The sequence below is a fragment of the Danio rerio genome, chromosome 20, assembly GCF_052040795.2.
Source record: "Danio rerio strain M-AB ecotype USA chromosome 20, GRCz13ab, whole genome shotgun sequence".
NCBI classification, from domain to species: Eukaryota; Metazoa; Chordata; class Actinopteri; order Cypriniformes; family Danionidae; genus Danio; species Danio rerio.
The window spans coordinates 45,591,903-45,608,769 of record NC_141040.1 but is presented as its reverse complement, the minus strand read 5'-3'; the positions used below and the strand labels follow the sequence as shown (position 1 = coordinate 45,608,769).

The 16,867-nt window shown below is 40.7% G+C and overlaps 1 long non-coding RNA gene across 9 annotated transcripts in view; it reads right to left on the bottom strand.

Annotated features, from left to right (window-relative positions):
• LOC147832306 (uncharacterized) overlaps positions 1-16,867 on the bottom strand; it is a 277,320-nt gene that overhangs the window by 158,471 nt on the left and 101,982 nt on the right. For all 9 annotated transcript variants that reach the window (XR_015519097.1, XR_015519098.1, XR_015519099.1 and 6 more), the window contains exon 2: positions 2,568-2,843. This is a non-coding gene — a long non-coding RNA (uncharacterized LOC147832306). The remainder of the gene's footprint in view (positions 1-2,567; positions 2,844-16,867) is intronic.

The window sequence follows — 16,867 nt, the reverse complement described above, 5'->3', positions numbered from 1 at the left end:
CTGCGCGTATTAACATGTCCTGGTAGTCATGTGTATAATCATATCAACAAGACCAGACATGGGCAAAGCAACCAAGAATAAAAGGTCTGTTCAGTTCGCCAGGATTATCAGATGTGATCTAGAGTAAGTTTCACATGTTTAAAATGTTTTAAAACAGCGATGAATTACAGCAGTTTACTTCAGCTTTACTTCATCAGCACAGCCACGTGTCAGAATAATTATTGAGGAAGACACTTCAATCCAGCTTTGTGGACTTTAAATCAGATTTATTTTGCACATTAACATGACAAATATCCATACAGCAGTTAGCAACAGACTAGCCTGTATCCTGCCAAATATGCGTGCAAAAAGAGTGCAAAGCTAAACGCGCGCTCTGTCTGTCTGTGTGCGTGTCTGCTGCGCTGTGTTTGCGTGTGTATCTGTGTGTGTGTGCTCGTGAACTTTGGAACGACATTGTGTGTGACTAATCGATGCAACTGTACAACAAATATTCATTGCTAAAGTTCTTATTGTAGTATTTCTCACAAACACTTCGTGAGATCTACTTCCTTTAAGTCTGTCTGTTGTCTGATGCAACCGAAGGAGAAGACTAAGGCACGCAGAAAGGCACATAGAAACGGTGGGCGGGGAGGACTAGCCTTAAAGGCGCAGTACGACAAAACAGCCCCCGAGTGTAAAAATGTATAAAACAGAATCTTGTAAAAGGTATAATGAAAAATCTGATGGGTGTTGAGCTGAAACTTTACAGACACATTCTGGAGACGCAAAACACTTATATTAAATCTAAAAAAAGGGGTAACATAGGTGCCTTGTAATATAAATTAAATAAAAATAAGGTAAATTCCCCCTTTAACAAGATGTAAAATAAGTCTATGATGTCCCTAGAGTGTACAAATAATGTTTTATAACTTTTTAAACTTCCTATTTTAGTCTTGGATCCAAATTGTGCCAATTTGGCATTCTTTTGTCTAGAGGGCAGAGCTCTCAGAGTTCTCAGATGTCAGTTGTGTAACAACTGTGGTGTAACAGAACACAAATCTTCTGTTTCAGATCACATGAAGGTTTTAGTCATGGATCGGACCATTTTTCAGATCAGCCTGAAAGGGGAGGGTACGAATGTAATTTCTTTTCAGTTTATTACAAAAACAGTACTGCAAAACACTTTAGGGTTTAACAAGCAAAACTGTAATAAGACATAATCAGCTGAATAAAAATAAATAGTAAAACATTCAATACTCTGGAAAAATTCACTGTATCTGCTGTTGCTGATAACGCTAAATGTGGACATTCATTCATTCATTTTCTTTTCGGCCAAGTCCTTTTCTTAATCTGAGGTCGCCACAGCGGAATGAACCACCAACTTATCCAGCATATGTTTTATGCAACAGATGCCCTTCCACACACACAAACACGACAGCCTAATTCACCTATAGCGCATGTCTTTGGACTTGTGCGGGAAACCAGAGCACTCAAGGGAAACCCACGCCAACACTGGGAAAACATGCAAACTCCACACAGAAATGGCAACTGATCCAGCGACTTTCTTGCTGTGAGGCGATCATGCTACCCACTGCGCCACCGCGATGCCTAAATTTTGTAATCTAACATTATAGTAATGGTTATAATTTGTTGCATGGGCATTGAGATCCCGATCTTTTAATGATTAAACATGCAGCTTACACTGAATGCATTGATACAAGCAAAACAAGCAGTGACAGAAAACACATTTAATAACCTAAAAAACCCACCACCACATCCCTAATAACCTATCACAACTTACGTCATGATTGTATTTTACAGGAAAGCCTAAATGCTTTTAGACATGTGACCTGAATGACGCGAGAAGCAATCTCCCTGCGATCAATACAAATATCAATACAAATTTTGAGGTAATCTACAAGTTTTTAAAAAATGTTTTAGCAGTTCATGTGTGTTCCAAACCATGGGTTGTGACCTGTACGAATCATGGATCAACCGTAATGCAGATTCAAAAAATACCATCCTATACTAATGAAGGAGAAATTGTCAGTAATGGGTGGGGATTTCCCCCTCTGATGGCACATACAAAGGGAGAATGCTAACCAAAGTTTTTCTGCAGACACTTTTTTTATTAAAAAAAATAAAATTAATAAATTCACACCATTAGAAGCTGCTTATATTTATAGACTGTTGCCACAGAACTGTTTAACCCCTTATAAAAGTGATTTTTGCATAATAGGTCCAATTTAAGTTCATTTCAATGTTAAAATTGTTTAGTTTGAAGGTTTTATTTTTATTTCACTATAAAAAGTCAGCCTAAAACAACTATATTTCTCAATCACATGGCAAAATTACTGATTTCTTCATTATCACGATACACTATGTGCATATTAATTACATTTGATCTCTGACTTTATTTTTAAAACCATTTCCAGAAAGCTACACTTTATAAAGATTTTTTTTTTACCTTTGGAATGCGACCACAATCACTCTCTCACAGGCTGTGCCAATGAAAAGACATTTATATGACTCAGCATTTCAGCAAAATGTGAAAGGTGGTTGAATAGATTGAACATTTTGGCTGATACCTTGGCAATCTCTGTGTCACCTTGTCCAGAGACGGTGCGGTTTTACCCCGGCGGTCAGTCTTCAGGCAGGTCCGGTCCAGTAATCCATTAGTTGAGTTTATCTGGAGTCTCTGACCGTGAAACTGTGATTCATACACCTCCAGCAGGCCTGAGATCCTCATTTCTGAAGCGCTCTCAGATTGGGAAGCTGTCAAAGCTGTTAATCAATATGGTTCCATGGCAGGTCTTAGTTCCAGTGTGTTTTATGTCTCTTGGGGGTCTTCAACTCTATCAAGACTGCAGGAGAAAAAAGGAAAAAGAAGTAACAAGGCAGTAAATATCTTTGCTTTTCCTCTGCAACCACAATCAAAAAAAAAGATGAAAAATGGGCTGGCCATATCTGCAAAGGCAGGGAATTTCAGTTTACATGAAAAAATAACAACTCCTAGCAATATCATAAATAAAAAACACACTATAAGACAAAAAAAAAAAAAAAACACTTTAAAGAATTTACAACTTTATAAAGAAAACAGAACATACAGTACTGTATTAAATACATCATTTTATTACATTAGTGATACAAAATGTATTATATGTGTGTGTATGATACATTTTGCATCATTAATGTAAACAAATATTAATAAAATACAAAAAATACAATATAAAAATATACAATAAGACTTATAATTGATAATTTACTTAAATTACTCAATGCAGCAACTCTAATGAATGCAAATTAAACACAAAACAATGTTCTTAATGCTTAAAGCTGTCACGATCACCAGCGATCTAGCCTTTGCAGATCGCTGAGAGCTACACATATGCCACTTAAATGAACTACAACTCCCATCATGCACCTCAGACACATCAGTTCCTGATTTCTCCAATTACATACGCACACCTGGAAGCTCATGAAGGACTAAACAGATGAACCATATAAACAGCACACACCCACACAGACTTTGCTGAGTCTTGTTCACTGTTAGCATTATGAAGTGTTTTTGTTTCCTTTGTTTAGTTTTATTGTTTATGCAATTATGCCACCTGTCCTGACCATCTGCCTGCCACACTACTCTTGATCAATAAACTGCATGCGAGTCCTCATCTCCGTTGTCCTGACATAACCATAACAGAAGTCTGTTGAATGGATCCAGCCGGACATCTTGTCATGATACAGCATCATAAGTCTGTGTGGTCTGTGTGTTAGTATGCTGTTTATATAGTTCATCCACCCACCCCCCCACCCCCTTTAACAAAGTAAATAAATAAATAAATCATTGCACTTTCTATTGTGAAAAAATATATGTATTTATATCTAAAATAATTGAGATGTAAAATAATAAAAACACATACAAATGCATTTCGAAATGGTTTAGTTCCCCCTCCCCTTCCTCACAGTGGTTTGACCCACTGCCTGCTTTCCCAGCCTACCTTACCTACTCTAACTGAGCCACAGCCACACACCTGACTCGTGTCTAATGTTGATCTCCAGTTGTGGCAAAAATCCAGATTACAGATGTAATTTTTGTGAATCTGCTATATTAGTGATTAAAATATATCTCATCTTGTTAATATCAGCTTGTTTACAATAGTAAAACCAAAGCCGTTTTCCATCCATTGTTTTATTTGTGATCACTTGGGAAAATGTTAACATTAATGGCCACAATTAGCATATTGTGTAGCTGTGCATTTACTAAATGAGCACTGTGCTACATCCGAACTGACACCACAGTATTTTTTGTATAAGCATCTTAATTAACGTGGACACTTCTGGACATATTAAAGTACATTTATATATGCACAATTTGACTATTATTTGTGTCCCCTTTAAAAATGGCTCATGAAAAAAAATTACATTAATTGTACCCACCCCCTAATGTTAAATGAAATTTACTACCACGGATTAGTCCATCATGAGCTTAATCAGGGAAAATCAGGAGCTGGTGTGTCTGAGGTGCACGATGGTAGTTGTAGTTCGTTTAAGTGTCATGTGTAGTTCTCCAGCGTCTGCACAGGCTAGATCACTGGTGATCATGACAAAAACATCAACGTTCTTTCAACTTTGTTTATCTGTTTTTTTATTTATCTACATTGGTATTTGGACTTATTTACAGACCATTTATTGCATCTCTACAAAAGTTTGATTATCAGCATTCTTCAAATTGTGTTAAAAAAAACCTTAAGGTGTTGTTATTTCCATAGCTAGTTCATTAAGTGAACACAATGAAACCGACATCCCTAATACTTACAGTAAAGTAACTTCAGATTTGACTTTTCAGAAAGATGAAAAATAATGAAATGATTCCCATTCATTGTAATCCTTTGGTTTTTCCTGCGTTTGTTTTCTAAATGTTCAATCAGCAGCCTTTGTTCGCAACATGAAGCTTCATTATCCTCAAGGCCTGGCAATGCTACAGTATATGCTTTTCTTTGAGACGCATCCTGTACTGAAGAAAACAAAACAATAGTATTTTGTTCTGAGCCCTGTTTTCCCCCTCATCCATATCTTTCCTCACCACACACACATTCACTCAGACTCTTTTCTCTTACAACCCAACATCAATAAGCATTTCTAATTAGCTGCTGAATATATCCTAAGTTAAGCAGCTTCGTTAGTAGACTTGTGGTTTCTTTTTAAGCTGGGGGGATGAATTATGAAGGCTGCCGATGTTGTATTATTAATTTCACTAATTGATACTTCTCTTTGATAAGTCCCACTTTGAATTACAATCGACTGGTTAAATGAAGCAATTCGGCTTTGTACACACAATGGCTCGTCTGAAACATTCGTCTTAATGTTTGATTAAAAACTTAAAGATGAAAGGCGCTCAAATGTCATTTAATATCCGTTTGCATGTTTCAAGAGTGTGTGTGCATTGTGGATGGAGGTTAGCGCTTGAAGACCTTAATTAAAAAGGAAATTTACATTGTGTAGACTGAAACTTGACTACCGCTATCTCCTGCTCGTTGTCTTTTCCCAAACCAAATTAAACTCAAACAATGATGCTATTTGTTCAGCTCTATTAGGATGCCTCCGCTGTGCATCAGCCATACCAAAACCCTCAGTTTGCATTTGAGAACAGTGTCAAAACTTACAGCACTGTCAGAGCAATATGTGCTCCTTATCAGGGGTGTTAAAATCCCCCTAAAATCAACATGAAAGTGCAAGTGTTAGTACTATACATGCTCCAAAAAGACATTTTCATTTATTTAATACTTAAGCATTTAAAATTTACACTCTCACATTTGCCACAAGAAATAAACAGTTTTAATAACATTATCAATGTTCCGCATGATTCACCAATCAGACGATTCCTAAGCCACTATAAATACCCTAAGTTCCATATCACAGCCATCTTGGTTTTAAAGAATACCCCCTTCTCATCTTCCTTTCCTAGTTGGGTGGCACGGTGGCCCAGTGGTTAACACTGTTGCCTCTCAGCAAGAACGTCGTTGGTTCTAGTCCTTACCAAGCCAGCCGACGTTTCTGTGTGGCATTTACACGTTCTCCCCGTGCTCACATGGGTTTTCCCCAGGTTCCCCAGTTTCCTTTCACCAAAGACATGCAACTTTAGTTAATTGACTAATTCAAATCGGCACTATAGACATGCTTCTAATAAGTAGTTATCTCCTAAGAGCAATTAGTATCTGTTCATTAGCTACTACAGTGGGGGAGTTCTCGAGATCTACCTGAGCTCAAACTCCCATCTCACCATGCAAATGGGAGGGAGCCCCAGACTCAAGAACTTTGACCTCAGGGCTCTCTCCCAGGACAGCATACCAAAGACGTTTTATAATCACGCTTTATGTGAAAACCTTGATGTCCATTTGACATTTAAACACTGATGCTCTTTTCACCACCAAAATAATGATTCAAAATGATTCAGTAAATTAAAAAAAGATATTCACCTGAAATATAATTCCAAATGATGCATTTGAACTGGATTTATATTCCTACAAAGCATGCTGGATGCTAGCTCTCTGCAACTCTCACATGGTTGCCTATTGAAGCTAAACAGGGCTGCGCCCGGTCAGTACCTGGATTGGAAACCACATGGTGAAGCTAGGTTGCTGCCGGAAGTGGTGCTAGTTAGGCCAGCAGGGGCCGCCCAACCTGTGGTCTGTGTGGGTCCTTATGCCCCAGTATAGTGACAGGAACTCTATACTGCTCATTGATGACTCTCTGTGGTCATTAAAAATCCCAGGATGTCCTTCAAAAAATAAAAAATAAATAAAAAATAGGGGTAAGGGTTTCACCCCAGCATCCTGGCCAAATTTGCCCACTGGGCTCTGTCCATCATGGCCTCCTGACCATCCCCATATCATAATTAGCTTCATCAATCCGTCTCCTCTCCACCAATCAGCTGGTCCACCGTTTTTATGTTGTTAAATTGAAAAAAAGGACTGTGTGTGTTTATATCACCCCAATATGACGGTCTATACAATATATATATATATATATATATATATATACACATACACGTCTGTCAAAACAGCTTAAAAAAAGTAGTTTTTTTCACCATAGGTGCTCTTTAAAATTATATTAATATCAACAAGAACACTCTCACTCAATACCCAGTTAATTCAGTTTCTGCCTAGCAATTTTTTCTTGTCAAAAAAAAAAAGGCAGTGCGGTGCGCCTTGTGTTTTTGGAACGTAAAAGCGTATTTGGTGTAATCAGCCCCTTAAGCTACTCTTTAAAAAAACGCATATTAATTAATAAATAAATAACACATACTTTTACATTACTTTCCTTAAAAAGTAGCTAAGTAATACATTAAGCTACTTTGAGTGACTAGATTGTAATGTAGGCCTTTTACTTTTCTTCCAACACTGCAAATAAGATTTAAGTTAATACTTAAAACAAGTTAAACCAGAATAATTTATTATTATACCTCTCTAATAATACTCATTTGTCTTTTTATTACTTATGTCCTTGACCAGCAAATCAGATTAGTTTACTGGCCTAGCACTTTTAGTTTCATTTTCAGAGCTGCTGCGAACTCAAAAACAGCCCTCACCAGAGCAAAGTGCAGAGTTGGACAGTTCCATTTCTGTGCGGGGGGACTTTAAGCTTAAAATAACTAAAGTGTACTGATAATCATCAACGTTCAATATTCATATTCCGCCTCACACCTGTTACATGTTTTCAGTGCAGTTTTTCTCTTTGCCGCTATTTCCGTGGCCTTTGGCCAGGGGGAGGCTAAGCCTTCCCCAGCCTTACACACTCTCCCCTTATGACTGCAACAGAACGTTTTGACCATGTTTACATGCCTAAATTCTTATAGAGAAGTTGGACATGTATACTTAATAAACTGTAAGTGTATATTTTCAATACAATTGTAATGGAATTGTTTAGGGTACTACCAAAAAAAGGGGTAATTTTTATTTTGCTAAAATTTTCATAGTTTTTGAAAGGAGAGCTGAACAGTTCTCTATCCTGCTGTAACTGTTGGAACCGTGAGACATACAGTATGCTTTAGATGAAATCATTTGGAACACAGGCAGACAAAGTTTTATTGACTGTGAACCTGAAGGGAGCTGTCTAACTGCCCAGTCAGAATGATTTCAGACTGTATTTTTCTACGAAGGCATGTCCTTCACAGAATGTTTTTAGACACATTTCCAAGATGTAACCAAGAGAAATTCTGATGCAATGCCCGCAGAACTTTTTTCAGTAGAAATTGAATCGTACAGAGAAACAAACATTTATGAATAAATGTATCACTCTGGATGCCTGTTTTATATCTCCTTAAAGGTCTAGTTTAAAACCTAAAAAAACTTTACTCACTCTCAAACCATCAAATTTGTAGGGAGTTATTTTCTTCAGTTTTCGTGAGAACTCTGAGAATAAAACATACACACACACGCACGCACGCACGCACGCACGCACGCATGCATGCACGCACGCATGCACGAAAAACACCTGAAGATACATGTCTTACGAAGAGAAAAAAATGCACAAAAGCACACACATCACTTTAAATGAGTGCTCAGCCAAACAGCAAAGCATGCAAAAATATATTTTCAAAAAGACGGCAACCGTAAAAAATGATAATTGATTAAATTAGGTTGATACAAAGGCGTGTAATGTTTTAAGCACATCAGCTCTTCATCAGACAGTGTTCATCACAGTATGTTGCTCTTTTTTTTATACACTTCCAGATCACATGATCTCATACATTCTCACCACAACAAATACACATTTATAAATTATACAACTTAAACATTCAAAATGAAAATACAACTACAAATCCTAATATTATTTCATGTAATAAAGAAAAAACATAACAAAATATAAAAAAGAAATACAATATAAAATAAAATAAAAAAATACAAATGTTTACAAAATAAATAAAATATAGCCAAAAAAACTTTACTCAAACAACTAGTTAAACAATAAAGAAAAAGGATGAATCTCAAACTCCTCATTTAAAACTCTTGAAGACAATGTATCTACAATGAAAATCAAATAGGCTTCACGCTGTAAAAGCAATTTATTGAGATCTCCCCCCCGACAATGACACTTAATCCGTATATTGTAGAGTAGAGGGCACCATACTTTTTAACGATCTAGGCACAAAGTCTAAAGCACATGGCACATAAGCATTAAGGGCATGTCTGAATCCACTTTTGCTATTTTACAGATAGAAAAATACGGTCTGCACCCCGGCGCATGGACTAACAGGGTTGTGCTTATCCTCTTAATGAATTATGGGTGTGTTTTGAGTGTCTCATCTCACATTCCCTTTAAGAGTCAGTTCACGAGTTCACACTTGCATTCGTTTAAGTATAAAGCGTATTTGGCGTGCTGTCCGGGGGGAGGGCTCTGAGCTCGAGGAGACACCCCAACTCGAGTTATTCCCCTTATAAGGTAACAAAGAGGAGTTGGGATTCGAGCGAAGTATCTAGCCCGGCCCCAGAGCGCTCCCCCTGGGAATGAAATGCAAGAGGTGAGGTGACGGGGTGGTGGAGGGATGCTGAAGTCGTGAGATGCTGCAGGTAAGACAGCTTTGGTATATATAGGCGTTGCTCAGAAACTGATTTGATGATGGGATAATTGTCAATGACGTATTCGATACTGAAACTTCTGCGCATGCTCCTCCCGAAATTTGTTTACAAACATCACTTCACGAGTTCACACTTGCATTCGTTTAAGTATAAAGCGTATTTGGCGTGCTGTCCGGGGGGAGGGCTCTGAGCTCGAGGAGACACCCCAACTCGAGTTATTCCCCTTATAAGGAAACAAAGAGGAGTTGGGATTCGAGCGAAGTATCTAGCCCGGCCCCAGAGCGCTCCCCAAAAAACGCTATTTGTTACAGGACAGCAGCCAGACAATGTGCAAGCCCCCCAAAATTTGCTGATCTTAAAAATTTGGAGGGGTGCTGTTGAGTTATAAGGTATGTGTTTCGGGAGGAAGCAGTTGCTGTGTTGATAGTGGTGCATGATGAATGTCTCTAGCAAGAGTGTCTGCTCCCACAGGAGACGGGCGTCTTCCATGGGAGTGGTCACTGCATTAGCAATGTTGTGTGTTAAAGTATGCATCCCCGTAATAGCTGTCACTGTGCTGACAGTGGTGTATGATGAGGTATGAGTCTCTCATAGGAGTGGTCACTGCGCTTGCAGTGCTGCGTAAGGTGTACATCTCCCGTAGGAGCAGTCACTGCGCTTGCAGTGGTGCATAATTATAAGGTGTACGTCTCCCGTAGGAGCAGTCACTGCACTTGCAGTGGTGCATTGTTATGAGGTGTACGTCTCCCGTAGGAGCGGTCACTGCGCTTGCAGTGGTGCATAATTATAAGGTGTACGTCTCCCGTAGGAGCGGTCACTGTACTAACAGTGGTGCATAATAGTAAGGTGTGTGTCTCCTGTATGAGGTATGAGTGGTTACTGCCCTAGAGGCAGTGTGTAATAAGGTGTATGTCTCCTGTAGGAGCAGTCACTGCGCTTGCAGTGGTGCATAATTATAAGATGTGCGTCTCCCGTAGGAGCAGTCACTGCATTTGCAGTGGTGCATAATTATGAGGTGTACGTCTCCCGTAGGAGCGGTCACTGTACTAACAGTGGTGCATGATAATAAGGTGTGTGTCTCCTGTATGGGGTATGAGTGGTCACTGCCCTAGAGGCAGTGTGTAATAAGGTGTACATCTCCCGTAGGAGCAGTCACTGCGCTTGCAGTGGTGCATAATTATAAGGTGTACGTCTCCCGTAGGAGCAGTCACTGCACTTGCAGTGGTGCATAGTTATGAGGTGTACGTCTCCCGTAGGAGCAGTCACTGCGCTTGCAGTGGTGCATAATTATAAGGTGTACGTCTCCCGTAGGAGCGGTTACTGTACTAACAGTGGTGCATAACAGTAAGGTGTGTCTCCTGAATGAGGTATGAGTGGTCACTGCCCTAGAGGCAGTTTGTAATAAGGTGTACGTCTCCCGTAGGAGCAGTCACTGCGCATGCAGTGGTGCATAATTATAAGATGTGCGTCTCCCGTAAGAGCGGTCACTGCACTTGCAGTGGTGCATAATTATGAGGTGTACGTCTCCCGTAGGAGCGGTCACTGTACTAACAGTGGTGCATGATAATAAGGTGTGTGTCTCCTGTATGGGGTATGAGTGGTCGCTGCCCTAGCGGCAGTGTGTAATAAGGTGTACATCTCTTATAGGAGCAGTCACTGCATAATTATAAGGTGTGTGTCTCCCGTAGGAGCAGTCACTGCACTTGCACGTCTCCCATAGGAGCGGTCACTGCACTTGCGGTGATGCATAATTATAAGGTGTACGTCTCCCATAGGAGCGGTCACTGCATTAGCGGTGGTGCATAATAGGATATGCGTCTCCCGTAGGAGTGGTCACTGCACTAGCAGTAGTGTATAATCAAGTGTGTGTCTCCCGTAGGAGCGGTCACTGCACTTGCAGTGGTGCATAATAAAGTGTACGTCTCCAGTAGGAGCGGTTACTACACTTGTAGTGGTGCATAATAATAAGGTGGGCTTCCCCGGTGGGAGCGGTCGCTGGACTTGTGGTGGCACATGATAAATAAGGTGTGCGTCTCCAGTGAGAGCGGTCACTGCGTTAGCAGTGGTGCATAATAATGATGTGTACGTCTACGATAGGAGCAGTCACTGCGCTTGCAGTGGAGCATAATAAGGCGTGTGTCTAGAGTGGAAGCAGCCACTGTGTTTGCAGTAGTACGTAATAGGGTGTGCATCCCCAATGAGATCAGTCGCTGTGCAGCAGCAACCTTATAATAGAACTCCTTGAATGGGTTAATGACCAGGGTTAGGAAAGGTTTAGAGGTTGAAATGGTAAAAAAGGGGGCAACGATAGCGCATTTCCACTGACTTTTAGGTTTAATTTCTGTGGAAAACTTAATTGATAGGATTAAAGGAACTTAAGGTAGTGCAAGGAGCATTGAGCAGTATCTGAAGTTTTGAATGGAGTTCCATGGTTTATACTGAGTGCAATTGCGACTTGAAATCGCAGTGAAAATAGATGGGGTAAGCTAGTAATGGGATTCTGGATGATTTCTGAGCTGAAGTTGCTTATCAGCTTGGTGTTATTATTACTCCAGAATTACTTATCAAATTTATTTAAGCAATTTATTTTATAGACGCGTGTTGTCTATGTAAACGTTAATAACATACTTAAGTTTATACATGTTAAGTACCTAGACGATGAATCTAAGGAATATAGTCTATACGTGGCCCAGGATCACAGGTGGGAGGAAAAGAGAAGAGGGGCTGCCGGCGTTAGTGACGTCAGCGGAGGCAGCCTCACGCTGGCACTTACATCGGGGCCTGACAGAAAAATCAGGGACTAGAGCCGTTTGCGGAGGCATGCTCACGCTACTGATGAACCTAGAATCACAGGTGGGAGGAAAAGAGAAGAGAGGCTGCCGGCGTAAGTGACGTCAGCGGAGGCAGCCTCACGCTGGCACTTACGTCGGGGTCTGACAGAAAATTAGGGACTAGAGCCATTTGCGGAGGCATGCTCACGCTACTGATGACCCTAGAATCACAGGTGGGAGGGAAAGAGAAGAGGGACTACCGGCGTAAGTGACGTCAGCGGAGGCAGCCTCACGCTGGCACTTACGTCGGGGCCCGACAGAAAGTTGGGGATTAGAGCTGTTTGCGGAGGCATGCTCACGCTACTGATGACCCTAGAATCACAGGTGGGAGGAAAAGAGAAGAGGGGCTGCCGGCGTAAGTGACGTCAGCGGAGGCGGCCTCACGCTGGCACTTACGTCGGGGTCTGACAGAAATTTAGGGACTAGAGCCATTCGCGGAGGCGTGCTCACTCTACTGATGACCCTAGAATCACAGGTGGGAGGGAAAGAGAAGAGGGACTGCCGGCGTAAGTGACGTCAGCGGAGGCAGCCTCACGCTGGCACTTACGTCGGGGCCCGACAGAAAGTTGGGGATTAGAGCCGTTTGCGGAGGCATGCTCGCGCTACTGATGACCCTAGAATCACAGGTGGAAGGAAAAGAGAAGAGGGGCTGCCAGCGTAAGTGACGTCAGCGGAGGCGGCCTCGCGCTGGCACTTACGTCGGGGCCTGACAGAAAGTTGGGGACTAGGGCCGTTTGCGGAGGCATGCTCGCGCTACTGATGACCCTAGGATCACGGGTGGAAGGAAAGAGAAGAGAGGAGAGCTACCAGTGCTAGTGACATCAGCGGAGGCGGCCTCACGCTGGAACTTGCGTCGGGGCCTGAAGAAAGTTGGGGGCTAGAGCCGATTGCGGAGGCGTGCTCACGCTACTGATGGCCCTAGGATCACAGGTGGAAGGAAAAGAGAAGAGAGAAGGGGCTGCCGGCGTTGGTGACATCAGCGGAGGCAGCCTCACACTGGAACTTGCATCAGGGCCTGAACAAACCTGGTTAATCTGCAAGCAGCATGAAGGAAGACTCCGCTTGTTAAGTGGTGACCTATTGGTGACGCAAGTAATACTGTTTCCGGGTCCAAGCCGCCACTCATTTGAGTTGAGAAATTTCTTCGTTTATGATCACTTTAAATTCTCATCACACAATAAAGTTAATTTTATACAATAAAGTTAATTTTATACAAAATCAGTGTACACAAGCATTGCTTGCTGCATAACAATTACCAAAAAACAATAAGCAATTTATAAAAATTTATCACTTTCTGCCCGTCAGATATAAGGTGTGGACGTATGTATAGGGTATATGCTGAACTACTGCTTTTCCCATGCTGATACACTTCCAGTGACCTGTTATTGTGAACGTTTTCCGTTTGTACAGTTCCTTATACAGCATCGATGTTGTAATGTCATTAAAATACATTCAGTTAAATTAACTTTAGCATTTATTTGGTTGCTCAAGCGTAAAATTAGACAGAAGCTGTTTACTCGCACGCGGTCGTCAGAATCGGCAGGCTAACACATAAGCTCCATTAAACATACTGGGGTCAAATAAATGCTCATATTATAAAGATATGGCGATATCACTCAGCTAGTGGAAATCGCTCATTTTTAAAGAAAACAGACCTTAAACTCACTGGCTTGCATTGGCATTCAATTCGCCCGAAGTGCTTAGCCCAGGTTACTGGGAAATTAAGAGTCCTATTAGCATGCTTTGGCATATACCCCGTTGTGATAATGATTTCGAAAGTAATAAATTGCTTTGTAAACATTATAATTAACATTTCATGAGTCTCCCTATGCAGTAAGTTAGTTTTATACAGAGTCATGTTGTACACAACCATTTTTGGGCTTGCTGCATAACAAATACCAAACTTTTTAACAATTTATAAAATTAATCACTTGCATCATGTATGAGGCATAGACATATATATTGTGATCATGATTTTCGAAAGTAATAAATCGCTTTGTAAACGTTATAATTACCATTTCATGGGTCTCCCCATGCAGTTGAATAGAGCGCTTGGACCCGGAAGCCGATTCGCGTGACGTCACACTCACGAGCGGACTGGCTTGTTTTTTCCTAAATTTGGGGCGCCGAGAGCAGCGATTGCGGGCGCTACTAAGTGGAAATGTTCCGTGCGTGGGGGGTGGATGAGCCCGTAGCGGAGACGTGCTCACGCTGTCATGGCGAATTGGCCGATGGTGGCGCTTCGCCTGTAGAGCGGTGGCCTGGCACTCGCTTGATCTGGGCCGGTGGTTTCCAACTGGGGAGCGGCTCAGGTTTGTTGCCGGTGTCTGAAAGAGCGGCGGCGTGGCGGGCCTAAGTTAAGACCGCGGACTCTGTTGATATGCTCTGCCGAGTGTTGATGCGCTGGACGTCGGCTTGGAGTTTGCAAGAGGAGCCGTGTCATCCTCATGGAAATTTGCTGTTTGGACGAGGCTACAGCGATTGGATGTGCCAATGCTGAAGTCATGAGATGCTGCAGGTAAGACAGCTTTGGTATATATAGGCGTTGCTCAGAAACTGATTTGATGATGGGATAATTGTCAATGACGTATTCGATACTGAAACTTCTGCGCATGCTCCTCCCGAAATTTGTTTACAAACATCACTTGCGTCACACCATGGCACATTTGCTAATTACATGGCGGACTTCACTATATGCACTAGTAAGAAAACTGTTAAACACTATCTGCAGCATAAGGATAAAGAATGAGCCTCCTCCATTAGGCCTCTTTACTTTCTCTTTACTTTACTCCTTTAGCTTTGTGGATAATGAAATGGTGTTTTACGATGTTAAGTAATACGAATTTTTAAAGGCCTACTCGTCTTACCACATGGGCACCGCAACATATAAATTATATTAGCTGTCTTACATGAAATAGTGCCTTGAATTTTAAACTTTTTTTGCTGTATGGGGATTTATGAAAGTTGATGTTTTGTATGTGAAATTTCATTGTTGACAATTTTTACATTTAAAATTACCACGTTATAAATTATTTAAAAAATGCGAAGCGGGTTTAAAATCAGCTCTTATCAACATTACGGATATTATATGTTCTTTTGTCTACCGAACGAGGTGAATTTATTAAATATTCGTTCGGGGTAGGATCACTTGCAATAATATGCCAGTGTTTGAATAGCACTTTGTTAATGTCTTTAGTCACAGGCAAATATTTTATTAAACAATTAATAGGTCTTACAAAGGTGAAACAACTAGTCTGTGCAACAAAATGAATATTACTTACAACATCATCACCTTAACATGCTTGACAACTCTGTAAAAGTGCTTCTAAAACAATCCAGTCCAAATAGGATAGGATAGGATAAACATATGCAGATAAAAACTCACCTACTTACCTACTCTGAACACTTACACCTACTGAACACTAATCTGAAAATCTGTGAAAGTTACAGTCCTGCGCTCAGTGTTGTCAAGTAAGCAATTACAAATACTCAAATTACTATTATTGAGTAGTTTGTCTCAGGAATTGTAACTTACTCAGTTTTATAAATGTGTACTTTTGCTTTCCCTCGAGTACATTTTTAGTGCTGTACCAGTACTTACTCCATTACTTTCCTAAAACCTGCAGTCACTGCTTTTTCTCATCTATGGGGATTAGTAAACTCAGTCCTGTGATTCCTGTCCAATCAAGTCGCACATAGAAGGCAAAAAGCATCATAATAAACTACTTCAAGTTATGAGCAGTTTTGCAGCAAACTGTTTGGAAGCATTAAAAACATCCAAGAAAAAGTCCAAAATTGTCACGCGCATTGACCCAGAGACTGTTTAGATGCATGTCACTGATAAGAAGATGACAGATGTTTACTGTATGATGAGTGAAATGGCCTTAAACACCCAGCAGGCAAGATTAATTAACATGACATTAGATTGATGTTGTACCCTAATGTCGTGGGGATGTTGCATTTTGTTTGGAAATGAAAATCAGGTTGACATCAGAACTCAACGTCAGGCCATCGTCAATGACCAGCGTTAAACTTAAAATCAACCAAATATCAATGTGTAAAAATGTTACAGCTTAAAATTTAAAAGACGTTACTACTATGACGTTGGATTTTGGTTGCCATACCTGATGAATAAATGTATTTGACATCAATATGACGTTGGTTTAAGTTCGACGTTGGATTTTGGTCGCTTTCTAACAACCTAAAATCGACCAGGTATTAACGTCATTTGATGTCAATATTGGACTTAAAAATAATGTTGTCATTAGATGCTGGGTAGACATTGAATTTTGGTTACCTGACGTCACAACCTACATCTAATTATGATGTTGTGTGCCTTCTGGGCAATCACTAAATGCACTACAGAATGTTTTGTTCACACACACACACACACACACACACACACACACACACACACACACACACACACACACACACACACACACACACACACACACACACACACACACACACACACAC